Genomic DNA, 12,518 nt, shown 5'->3' with positions numbered 1-12,518 from the left:
TTTGAGTGTTGGGGCAGTGTTGTGGACGATCTGCAGCACTGTTAGGGCGAGGAAAGCAAAGGACGTGGTTTGGTTGGGGGGGCGGGTGATGCGTGACCTCCTGGGTGATCAATCTCAAACGCGCAGTGGAAAGCTGACAGGATGGGATGCGGCGCGCTATAATGCGCATATTCAGTGTGGGCGTTTTCAGCGCTTCAGCACCTCGGACAGAGCCAGAGACAGAACACACCGAGGAGGTGAAATCAGCGTCTCAGCGTCGTTTTCTTTTGTTCAAGCATTTATTGCTCTGTAAAAAGAGGGCCGGGGGGGGGGGGGGGGACCCTGTTTTCCTTGCAAAGCCTCAAAACAGGTGTAGACTGAAGCGTGAATCAACGTGTCGCATTCACGCCACCTAGAAAGGAAATTAAACCAAACAAAACACGGCAGAGTCGCGGGACGTGGCGTGGTTTGTGGGGATGTCATGTAATAGTGAACTGCGCCATGGTGAAGTCGGTGGAAGGAGGGTAGCCCATATAAACAGTAGTGCGGGGGGGGCGTCGAGTTCTGTGAATGCGACGCTCCCTTCTTCCTTCTTTTACGCAGTACCTTCGCATAACATGCCCAATCCACGCCACGCGTCTACGTGACCGTGGCAGAGAGGGAAAAGGTGTGTGGATAGGTGGCTGAGGGGTGCGGGGAGAAAAAGGAGGACAGTGCCGGGGATGTCGGCGGTGAAGCCCGCACTATGACACCCTCCTCTCCCTCTCCTCCTGCGTCCCATCCAGCGTCTGTGGCCACGCACGAAACTGTCAATGATCCCCGCACGCGCTGTCTTGTCAATCAGGCAAGCCACATTGGCTCGCGCGCTAAATCGATACCTGAGCTCGACACAACGTGTAACAGTTGAAGTGTTTCTGATCCACGACAGTAGGAGACACACATGAACCACGACACAGCTGCCAGGTCGGAGCCTTTGACTGCTTTTCCCAAACCTGCAGGAGCGGCGAGCCCAGCAGAGTCCGCCCAGGTTATCTGTCAGTGTGTGCGTGCTGTGATTTACCACACTCACCATGTTAACTTGAGTCTGCGTGTTTGAAGGCTTTGGTAACAAACAGTAGCTAAGCTAGTTTTTCTGCCCATCAGTCACAGCACCGCGTCTGCTCGTAGAGGTGCAGAGAGGCGCTTGTTGCTTCTCCTGAGCTTTGATGATTAGACACTGAAGTGGTTTGGATTTCTGGCGCACCTGAAATTACATTACACTCCCACACGGTGCGTAAGTGCCTGGCTGTGTTACTGACACATGCTCAGTTGAATGTTTGGCACGTCACTGGAAATCTGCAGTGTGAGTTTTCCATGAAGCAAAGGCTGTGCTCAGATGGCGTTGTTTAAAACCAAAATCATGTCTAAAAGCAGAGCCTGCAGGCCGATGGCATCAAAGGACGGCCTACAGTTCGTAAAGCCCCTCAGGATACCCTGGTTGCTGCTTTTCCACAGCACGTTATGCGGTTGGACTGCAGAGAGGGAGCGAGGCAGACTTGGGGAGGGGGTGGGAGGGGGTGCCAGGCCTATACTGCACACACTGTGAAAGGGCTGCTTTCTGGATAAATGGTGACTTGCAGCACCATCAGCACGCACTGATTGTTTCTTAGAAACACCCCGGCCATTGTTCATTTCACAGGAGCACTTTCACGCCTGCCATCTGTGAAATGAAGCTAAAGCCTCTCTGATTGATGCTGAGCCGGCCGGCGCAGTGCGTGTTTTGGTGCAGGTACAGCTCTTATTATTTGCTTTTTTCTCCCCTCTCCAGAGTTTCTAAGTTCGGCCTTCAGCCTGATGCTGAAATAATCAAATGCAGTCACACAAACCCTCTCATGCGAGTCCAAAATGAAACTAGATGCTCATATTTGGGGCGATATTTCTATATCTGCTGGAAAGACAGAATGAAATTTTGAAATTGAATTTATAAGCCTTATCATGTCTGTGACACAGGGTTTCCTTCACACCTTGAATATTAAACTCAGCCAGGTGCAGCATCACAGAAACAGCTGAGCTCCTGAATCCAAGCTGAAGCTAGAGATCAGTCTGGGAAGGATGGAGGCAGAGATGTACATGCATCCCTCTAAACTGCTCAGCGGTCGTGTCTCGCTGTCACAGAGCAGTTCAAGTTTTGGCTGCAGAATAAACAAAATCATCTTTATCGATTCAGCAGAGCTGTTGCATGAGCAGCTTTGGTGGTCCAATGTGCCGTTCTCACTGTGGGATTAGTCACACCAGCTTTAGGTTCATAGTCCAGAGGAGGACAAGATGTGGCTTCTGAGGTGAAAGGCTGTTAGCTTCTCTGATGTGTCATAGGAGGCATTATTAGCCTGTGAAATGGCTTCAGCGTCATCAGACGACCTTATATTTTATTTTTTACATGTTGTGCATTTCTCATGTTACAGTGGTAGATTTAAATGGAGCAAAGGACGAACAGAAACACAGAGATATCCAGATGATTAAATCGTTCTGACTGAGGGAAGAAGATGAAACCTTTTCTATCTGGAAAGTAAAAAGTAATAAATACGTTTATTGCTCTAATGTTAAGAGTTAGATGAGTAGATGTCATTAAAATTAAATTGAGCCTTATTGGCTAAGTTTAGCAGCTTTCAGCAAGTTTAGCATAACTAACCTCAAAGCTTTCAAATAGTTTTAAACAGCCAGCAAATCCACTTGATATTTGATATTTTGTATCCTGTTCATTGAATCTGGTTTTCTAAAACGCTGTTATGTTTCTAAAGTTGTTTTAGCTGTTGTACACAGACAGCTGTTTACAGCTGTTTACCGTTTAACTTAAACTCACAGGCTTGACATGTAATGGTCCCTAACCAGTCATTAAGTGTCCTTTGCTTTTGTCTGAAATCCTCTCAGGTCACTACAACATGTGAAATCCACCCATTTTTCCTTCCTTTAGCTAGCGTGCTGCCAGGATCAGCCTCTGAGGCCAGGCAGACAGAGTGGAAGTGCTGTTATTTAAAAGTGCACATTATACTTTGGCAAACAGCCCCGAGGCTTTTTATTGAGAGTTTGCACTCGTTCACTGTGACTCGTGGTCACATATAATATTTTTCGTTCTCGTTTTTTGCTGTACTGAAGATTAAATTGTGACCCAGCTTTGAATTTCGTGTGAGAGAGAATCAATGTTGTCATCTATCACGAAGAAATCAAAGAGTCTTACGGAGTCAAACTCAGACGGGAAGAAAAACAGCAGCTTTAGAAGGAAACAAACGCTCATTTGTTTGCAAATGATCAGAGTGGAGATATTAAAGTGGCAGCAGCTTTCTGGTGTCCGGCCAGCCCCCACGTGACAACCTGTCACCTGCTCTGTATGTAAACAACAACACAGAAACAAGATGGCCCCTCCGGCGGCGACGAGGCTGTGCTGCATAGAAGGCTTGATCCTTCTCAGCTAAGCGTGTCGTACGCAGTTTTTGATCATATGTTCTGATGTTCACGTCGCACTCATCGGTTTATTTTGTACAGTAGATTTGTCCAATTACATTAGGTTGCTTAGCTAAATGGTTATTTATAGAGATAGGCTGCACCGCACTCGTCAAGTCTCCTTTCAGCGCTCACACAGCGCGACTTCTCTAAATTTAGTTTTATTCATCTTACCTCAGCTGTAGCTCGTCACAGCAAACATGACAGCTAGAGAAAGTTAATATTATCTCCCAAGTGATGCTTTTGTTTTTGAAGCTTTCCTGGCACAAAAAGCCACGTTCGGCTTTCCACCGCGCCTGTCGTCACTCCGCCATCTGTCCTCTCGGCTGCTCTCGCAGGGTTAGAAACCTTTGATTAATGAAGGGAATTTAGAGAGAGAAAATGAAAGTAATAAGAAAGAGAGGGAGTGGGGGAAGGTGGAGGGAGAGGGTGCGTAAACGGGGAACGATTGTCAGGCCGAATCATTTCAAACACACACACGCTGTGAGAAAATAGCATAAACATACAGAAAGATGCTGAAAATGAAGCAAAGTCTGCACAGTTTGGAGGCTAATTCCAAATTCTAGCTGTAAACCAGAACCAGCCTTTCACAATGTTCACCAGGGAAGACACGTGTCCGATTTGACTGTGGAGAGCAGATATTTTGGAGTGGAAACATTTCCGTGTGTGGGTATGAAGGAGATGGTGCCAGTGGTTTTAGTATTTTGTATCTTCAAGCGTATCATTTTCACCCGACCATTAGCCGGGCCTTTCAGTGTCGCTGTGCTGTAAACCATCCATAAGCTCCTAAAGCTTTTATGTCTTTCAGAATAAAAGCACGTGTAGAGATCTTTCCTCTGCGTCGGTGAAGCATAAAGCCGGTAGATGGATCTGCTCGGGTCAGCGTGAACACGCCCTACACGCTGCACATTGCACAGCATTGTGTGTGCTCAGGTGAGCGCACAAGTGTGCAAACATGACCCGGTGTGGCGCGTGGAGACGGTGTTCACGGGAGGATCGGTGGGGTGGTATTGAGTGGGGGGGTTAGTTGTGTAATAAATGAGGCTGCAGTGCAGCTGATGAGGGTTGTTGGTGCAGATTAGCATCTGCAGGGCTTTTACAGAAACATTAAGCAGCCTGGTCTGTATCAAAGTCGTATTTGAATGCATTTATAGCGTGTACACGCACTGCCACTGCATCATCGCTGCATGCAGTCACTGGGTGAGGGGCCATCTATGCTGCCCTGCATCTGGTCCTGATTTAGCTTCTTACTAGCTTTTCTTTCACCACACAGACGTTCAGACTGCTGTGCATGTTGTACCAGGACACACAGGAGCTTCTTAGTCTGAACAGCGTCACTTCCTGGTTCTAACAAAAACATTGTGTGTTTTACAGTAAATGATATTTTTCTGTTGTGCTAATTAAAATAACCCCATTATGTGCTGTGATAGCGCTCATCTGCAGTGCATGAAAAGGCTCATAAATGCATTGTGAGCAAACACAATATCAGTGTTATTGATCTTTCTGGGCCTGTCAGCAGGTCAGAAATGCAGCTTCTACTGCAGGCAAACAAACACGACAGTGTGCGACTGACTGCAGCTTTCTGACGCTCCGACACAAAGAAATACAAAAGTCCAGCTTCTCCAGTTTATCCACATGAAACAAAATATCATTATTTTTAAATCTGTCATAAAAAGGGAATTCTTTCTATGTCCACATGCTTTGGACAGATAAGGAAGCGAGCTGTTGTTTGCTATGTTTATGATCTTATTCCCATCGCCGGATGGTTTCGCAGACTGGAATTCAGAGTTTCAGGATGGAGACTGTGTCAGCGACATTCCCAGTGCCAAACAACTGTGACTGAAGCAGCAATGAAAGGCCTCCATACTGATGATGGTGTAACAGTCTGACGGTGTGCGTGCTGCAGCGTCGCTAACACAGCAGACATCCTGCCGCTGCCCTCTGCTGTCTGGGATTCCTTCAAACATGGTGTAAAAAGAACTTCTGCTGTGGTTTTTTCCAGAGCCTTCACATCCCACCGCCCTGATGTTTATTGCGTCGTAAAACAGGAGAGGTTGTGCTTCTAATTCAAAACAGGACTGTTGCTCCTCCTCTGGAACCACCTAATCTGATGCTTCCTTGTTTTCCTCCTTCCAGCTTTACTGCCAACATCACCCCACGAGCATCCATCCCTGTCATGTTTTGCTTGTCAGATGTCAAATCTCCACAGCCCTCCAAGCAGCCAGAACCTCATCTGCAGCAACCACATGGCAGTTAATGTGGCGGCGTGTGCCCCGTGTGGCGGCGTGTGCCCCGTGTGGCGGCGTGTGCCCCGTGTGGCGGCGTGTGCCCCGTGTGGCGGCGTGTGCCCCGTGTGGCGGCGCACAATGAACCCAAAAAGCCACCCTGAGAGGCTGGCTGTGAGCACAAAGAGACTCCCGAGCGTTCATTCGCTGCTTTTCACTCATTTTCAGTCTTGTCCATGTTTTGATACTTGAGTTACTTACATGTAGTAACTAATCAATGAATCATTGATACATTTTATAAAAAGCTCAAAGGATGCACCGTTGTTGTGTCCGCACTTAGCAGACAACTGTAAATGATCTCTTTCAGCAAAAATGCAAAAACATTATTTGTTCCTGTTTCTTTACTTGAATCAATCAAAAATGTCAACGACGGCACAGTTTGACAGGCAGAACGAAGCATGTCTGCTGCCCTAACCCAACAAGGCTGGATGATCCCACTGATGCTGTACAGTGTGTCCTTAAAGAACTGAGGGAATCTGAGCAAGTGGAGGGTAAAAGGCCCTAAAAACTCTCTGCATAAGTCATGTCCTCAAGAAACAGGAACAACCATCTACAGCCAGAAAAGGACCAGATATTGAGGCACCGTGCAGCACCGCGGGGAAAGAGGCTGATGGGCAACAGCTGCATCATCATCATGTGACTTTACAGCAAGGCAATAATCCCAAACACACTGCAAATGCAGTAAAAGCATTTGTGTACAGGAAACATACAATGGAAAGCTGTCAGTCACAGACTGAGCTCAAGGTTACAGAAGCAGTTTGAGCCTGAAGAGAAAGAATGAAGAATAAACGTGTTCCCACCAAATATCGACTTTCAAGCTCATTAAACTGGTTTTATATTCTGAGTCTGCACTTATGTTTGCACGTCTCCATGAGTCAGTGCATCTATTGCACATTTTTATAACAAAATACAAAGAAGTGAAGAGTGGCTGCAGACGTTTGCACAGTACTGTATATGTGTGCTTTTCATTCGCGTCTCTTCTTTATGTCCACTCTTCCACAGCAGCTTAGAGTAAACGGCGTCTGCAGTGCTGGCATGTTGCTCTGTCCACCAATAAGCAGAGAGATCTGGACACTCGGCTCGTCTTTACCTTCAGTCTCTCTGATAGCAAATGAAGCTGCAACATCAGCTTCAAGCCACAGTCAGCTGGACGATCACATGTTCACTTCCTGGTAAAGGAGCATCTGCAGCTTTTTTTACATGAGATTTTACGAGCAGCTGTTTGATTGGAGTAGAAAGCGTGGGACTTTAGCCACTGACGTTTCCAGGAAGCCGTTTATGAAATCTGCAGCTCCGCTCAGCAGGAACGCTGCTGCGTTTAACGGGACCTGTAACGAATCAACGTGTTTTATCACAGCGGTGCGCAGCTTAGTAAAAGGACACGACGTGTTATATACTGTTATATAATCTGCCCTGGAGAACACTGTGATTATGTTGGGTTGCTTGTAGTTCTGCATATAGAGAAGGCAGCACTCCGGGTCGTCACCCGAGGTTAAAGCTGTCACAGTCACCACGTCTCTCTTTGGTCTCTTTGTGTAACATGTTGTATTTGGAGCTTCACCTATTCTGGGATGATTCCAGTGCTTGAAGCTACAGTCTGGCTGATGGCTGTCGGCAACTCTTTGCTCTGTTTATTTTAGGATTGTTGTTATCCCTCCCCCACCCCCGACCACCTGAGCCAAGGTGTGTAACTGGGTGTGGGTCCCAATCAGCCAGAGTTTCGGGTGTGTTCATTGTGAAACCTGGCCCCACCTTATCATGTGATGTCCTGAGGTCAGATGGCCCAGGATGTGAGTGGGCGTTAAGGCGTCTGGGAAGGATCTCAAAACTGGATTATAGATGGCAGAGAGTTGGTGTCGTAAACCCCGCCTCTGTTCAAAGATGGTCGCTCACAGTGGACATAGATGCTTCTTTCACTCCTCTTTCAAACCATCTGTCCTCTCTGTCCAAAATGTGAACATTGGCATCCTCAAAGAGTGACCTTTGACCTTTAGATGCAGATGGACTGCTGAGTCTTGTCCTGTGGAGGTGGCTCTTATGTGTTGTGCCATGCGCTTGTGAAGTGGCTGTTTGGTCTCTCCAATGTAGAGGTCTGAGCATTCCTCGCTGCACTGTACAGCATACACCACATTGTTAAGTCTGTGTTTTGGAGTTTTGTCTTTGTGATGAACCAGCTTGTGTCTGAGCGTGTTGCTGGGTCTGAAATGCACCGGGATGCTTGGAGAAAACTCTCCTGAGTTTCTCTGATACGCCGGCTACATAGGGGATGATGCGTCTGTCTTCCTGATCCTCCCTCGCTGGTGTCTGATCTTCTTTTCTGTGCCTCTTTGCTGACTTTATAAAAGCCTCATTAGGATAACCGCATGTTTTAAGTGCTTCCTTTGTGAGATGGAAAGAAAATTGATCCTATTTTTAAATCACCAGCATCAGACCTGGTCTCAAAAGGCCTGATATGAAGAGGGAAACACAAAGACTGTCAGCGTCCTGTCAGTGCGGTAAAGGTGGACATTTGCTGCTGTTTCCTTTCCTAAATCTCACTTTGTGCTCTTTGTCACTTTTACAGTAACACAGGAGCTTGTCTGATGCTGTCCTGTACTGGCACATGTGGGCTGCGCGGTTGCAGTGGGAGTGGGTGAATCAGTGACAGGATCTTGGACCTCTCAGGTCAATGATTCAAAGCATTATCTTTGGAGCCGCTGGGATGTTGCTTCACCACGTAAAGCTCCAGCTCTGCTGACACTTGGTCTCTTTGAGTGATGTTGCTTCAGTTATTATCCATCCCTGCGCTCGTCTTATCGTGTCAGCAAGATGCTAATGTGGAGCGTTTTCCTTTTGAGCTCCAAAATGGCTGCAGAAATATTTAGATATCCGTTTGCATGTAGCATTTCATCTGCAGCCAAGCTGTGTTTCTAAAAGAAACGGCCGCTTGATGCGATTTATCTTTGTGCTGATATCAGTGCAAGCTTTTCAAACGAGGGAAAACATCGGTCCGAGTGAAGGGCTGCAGTAACTTTCACAGCTAACGTGTTTCACATCACCAGATTTCTTTCTAAAAGGCCACATCAACTCTCAGCTGCTCCTCTGCCAACCGCGCCACGACGGCTCGTTTCCAACAACCATGGATGACGTTTAAATCCAATAATTGAAGCATGAGCGTCGCATGAATCTGCAGATTAATCTGCATTTGCACAGGAAAGCAGAAAACGAGACGTTACGCTGAACTGTAACATCGAGTGAGGCCTGGTTATTTAATGCCAGTTCATGTTTCCAACCCACGAAAGATTCCTCGTTCAGTAACGATAAGAAGTTTAACAACAGAGGGACAGAGACGACACGTTTGAAACTGATAAGCAAACAAAATGGCAGCTGCACACACACACACACACACACACACACAGACACACACACACACACACACAGACACACACAGACACAGACACAGACACACACAGACACACACACACACACACACAGACACACACACACACACACACACACACAGACACAGACACACGCACACACACACACACACACAGACACAGACACACGCACACACACACACACACAGACACACACACACACAGACACACACACACACAGACACACACACAGACACACACACACACAGACACAGACACACACACACACACACACAGACACAGACACACACACACACACACACACACACACACAGACACAGACACACACAGACACAGACACACACACACACAGACACAGACACACACACACACAGACACACACACACACACACACACACACAGACACAGACACACGCACACACACAGACACACACACACACAGACACACACACACACACACAGACACACACAGACACACACACACACAGACACAGACACACACACACACACACACAGACACAGACACACGCACACAGACACACACACACACAGACACACACACACACAGACACAGACACACACACACACACAGACACACACACACACAGACACACACACACACACACACACACACACACAGATCTGTTGTCTTTCTTGTCCTGAGCACAGAGCTCGGTCTCCTCAGGCCGTGGACGTGAAGCGTTACGTCACATGTCTACTGATTCGGTCGCCGACAACACGCCGTCTTTTCATAAAACACTTGATGGGTTGAACACATGTTCAAGCGTTTTATGTTTTTCTGACGTGATGTAAAAGAAGACGGTGGAGGATAAATACGTCAAAGCACAGCCAGAGCTGGGGGAGGGGGGGCAGCTGGTAATCATCATGTGATTGGACGATGAAATATGCCGTTTCATCGGGGAACGGAAATAAGGGCGTCCTCGTACCTTTGCCTATTGTCACCATGGCGGCTCCATCCTAGTGTTGCTCCACGTGTGCACATGGAAATATGGATGTTCCATTAAACATTCATGGAAGTTGTGCCGTGTGGCAGGAAGTGGATAAATCCAGGTATTACTGTTCCACTGATCAGTGTGGTGCGCTCGGCCTACTGCCAGTGACGGCCACGCATCAGTCAGTCGCGCCATCACAGCAGCTTTTCTAGCGCCAGAACTCAACCCCGTCATCAGCACGTATGTATGGGTTTGTGTTTATCATGCTACAGCCTGCTCGTATGATTGTAATAACTCAAAGCGAACGTTTTCCCCTTTGAGCTCTCCATTTCCTGTTTCTTATCACCTTCTTCAGGTCAAAGGTCATACTGCTTACCATTTCGTGCCATAAATGTCAGCATCCTTGTAATATGTGATGACAAGGCAACAGAAACTCTTGGCCAAAGGTCACGTGGCTGTATGCAGGGACACAGCAGACGGAGACAGATGTGGCAGCTGATGGTTGTCGACTCAGTCCCTGCATTTGTTTGTGAATGAAACAAGGTTTTTACGGCGATGTTGGTGTGCATGGGGAAGTATGGGCTTTGATTACATTCATCATGTCTTCAATATGTGCTGCATATGTTTGCAAAGACCGTGTGTGCTGTAACAATCCTGGGACAGTCTAACAGGAGGATCATATCGTATTATATCAGAGGACAGGTCTGCATTCCTCTGTTACTCCTGCAGCACGCTGCGTAAGGATGCTTCACTGCAAAACAATATTATTTCATGCACTAACTGGGACACATGGTCCATGCACACTAGAAGACCTGCTGTAGACACGTCCCTGATTTATCAGCTCAGAAATTTACCGTCCTCACTAAACTCCTGACAGGCAGTGTGCGAGTAATTAAGTATTTCTCAGATGGGCTGGCCAACATTTAATCAGATGGGACTCACCAGACAAACGTGTGTCCTCTGAGAGGAAACATTTCACGGCTCCTGGTTAAAGGTCATCACGGGTCACCGGTTTATGGGACCCATCTGAAGCCATTCAGTAAATGTACAAATACACATTATAGCACCACATCCAGTAGATCCAGCCAGACAAACAGATGTTTGTAAGTTAGCTCTAAATAAATATGCTTCATGTGCAGAATAATTCAGTTCAATCTTATTTATATACAAAATCATAACAACGGTGACCTTAAGGTGCTTTATATTGTAATGTCGACCCTACAATAACACACACAGAGAAAACCCCATCAGTCATATGACCCCCTATGAGCAGCACTTGGCGACAGTGGGAAGGAAAAACTCCTTTTTAACAGGAAGAAACCTGTGGTTGAACCAGGCTCAGGGAGGGGCGGGGCCATCTGCTGGCTTGGCGTGAGGGGAGGATCCCTGTTAATCAGTGCAAATACACATCAATAAAATATTACCACAATGTCACTGGCTGAAACAACTGCATCACACACTTGTTGTGTGGTCTGAACTGTAACTGCAGACCTTATTGTTTGTTCAGCATTAAAAATTCTCCAAGAGCCACAAACACCACAAAGACGAGAGGTCGAGTCCAGGTACGAGTGGAGGTGAGGTCTCACAGCGAGAGCAGACATGCTCGGCTGCGGCTCCTGTGCACGTTCACTGACCAGCATAAATGCAAAAAGGCTGCACAGGTGGAAATAACCGGACTGTAAATACCAGAGAAGCTGTGCAGTGTAAAAAAGAGCTTATAATGTGTCAGGAACAGGTAGCAGGAGCTTCCTGGGCAGTAGATGCATTTACTGGATAATAGAATAAGTACATCAACATGTCGTCCTCCATTAAGTTTCTGCATCAAGCCTGCGTTCACTCAGTTACTGACTTTAATTCAGCTGCGATGAACCTGCCCACAGAATAACTGATTCCATATAAACAATTGTTAATGCGCAACATGAGCTCCGTCGGTGTTTTCCATCGCTCCCTGAGAAGATGGGAGCAAAGACGCCGCACGTGAGGCGCGTGATTGAGACGTAAAGTAAAAGGTCAGCGCGGCCTGCTCAAACTTCATTGCCTGACTTTAGTTATGTAGCGAGGCAGCCAGGCGATGGCGGCCTTTCTTCCCCCGACAAGTGCTTTTGAATCTGACTCGATTCAGACACGAAGCCCTGCGCTGACTGCTTTATGTAACCCAACACGGCCGTCGCTGACATGCAGGAGAGCGAGAAGAAAGGAAAAAGCACATCGGACACGTGTGTTGGCATTCAGCTGTGGTGCTTATGACACGTATATGATCTCTATCTGCCGCCCAGCGAGGCTTTAATGATTCAGAGCGTGGCATGCTGGGTAATATTGTCTTGGCAGTGAAAAAAAAGTGTCTTCATATCTCACATCCGCGCTGCAAGACCAGCAGATGTTGTTGTGAATGCCTCTGGACGCACGAGTGGGAGAGGCAGACGATGAGGGTACGGCGAGACCTC

At 47.2% G+C, this 12,518-nt stretch overlaps 1 protein-coding gene across 1 annotated transcript in view; it reads left to right on the top strand.

Moving 5' to 3' along the window:
* snap25a (synaptosome associated protein 25a) overlaps nt 1–12,518 on the top strand; it is a 33,376-nt gene that overhangs the window by 360 nt on the left and 20,498 nt on the right. The window lies entirely within an intron of this gene.

This window comes from Astatotilapia calliptera, chromosome 15 (genome assembly GCF_900246225.1).
Source record: "Astatotilapia calliptera chromosome 15, fAstCal1.2, whole genome shotgun sequence".
Classification (NCBI taxonomy): Eukaryota; Metazoa; Chordata; class Actinopteri; order Cichliformes; family Cichlidae; genus Astatotilapia; species Astatotilapia calliptera.
The sequence above is the reverse complement of the archived record's forward strand: the minus strand, read 5'-3'. Positions and strand labels throughout refer to the sequence as shown.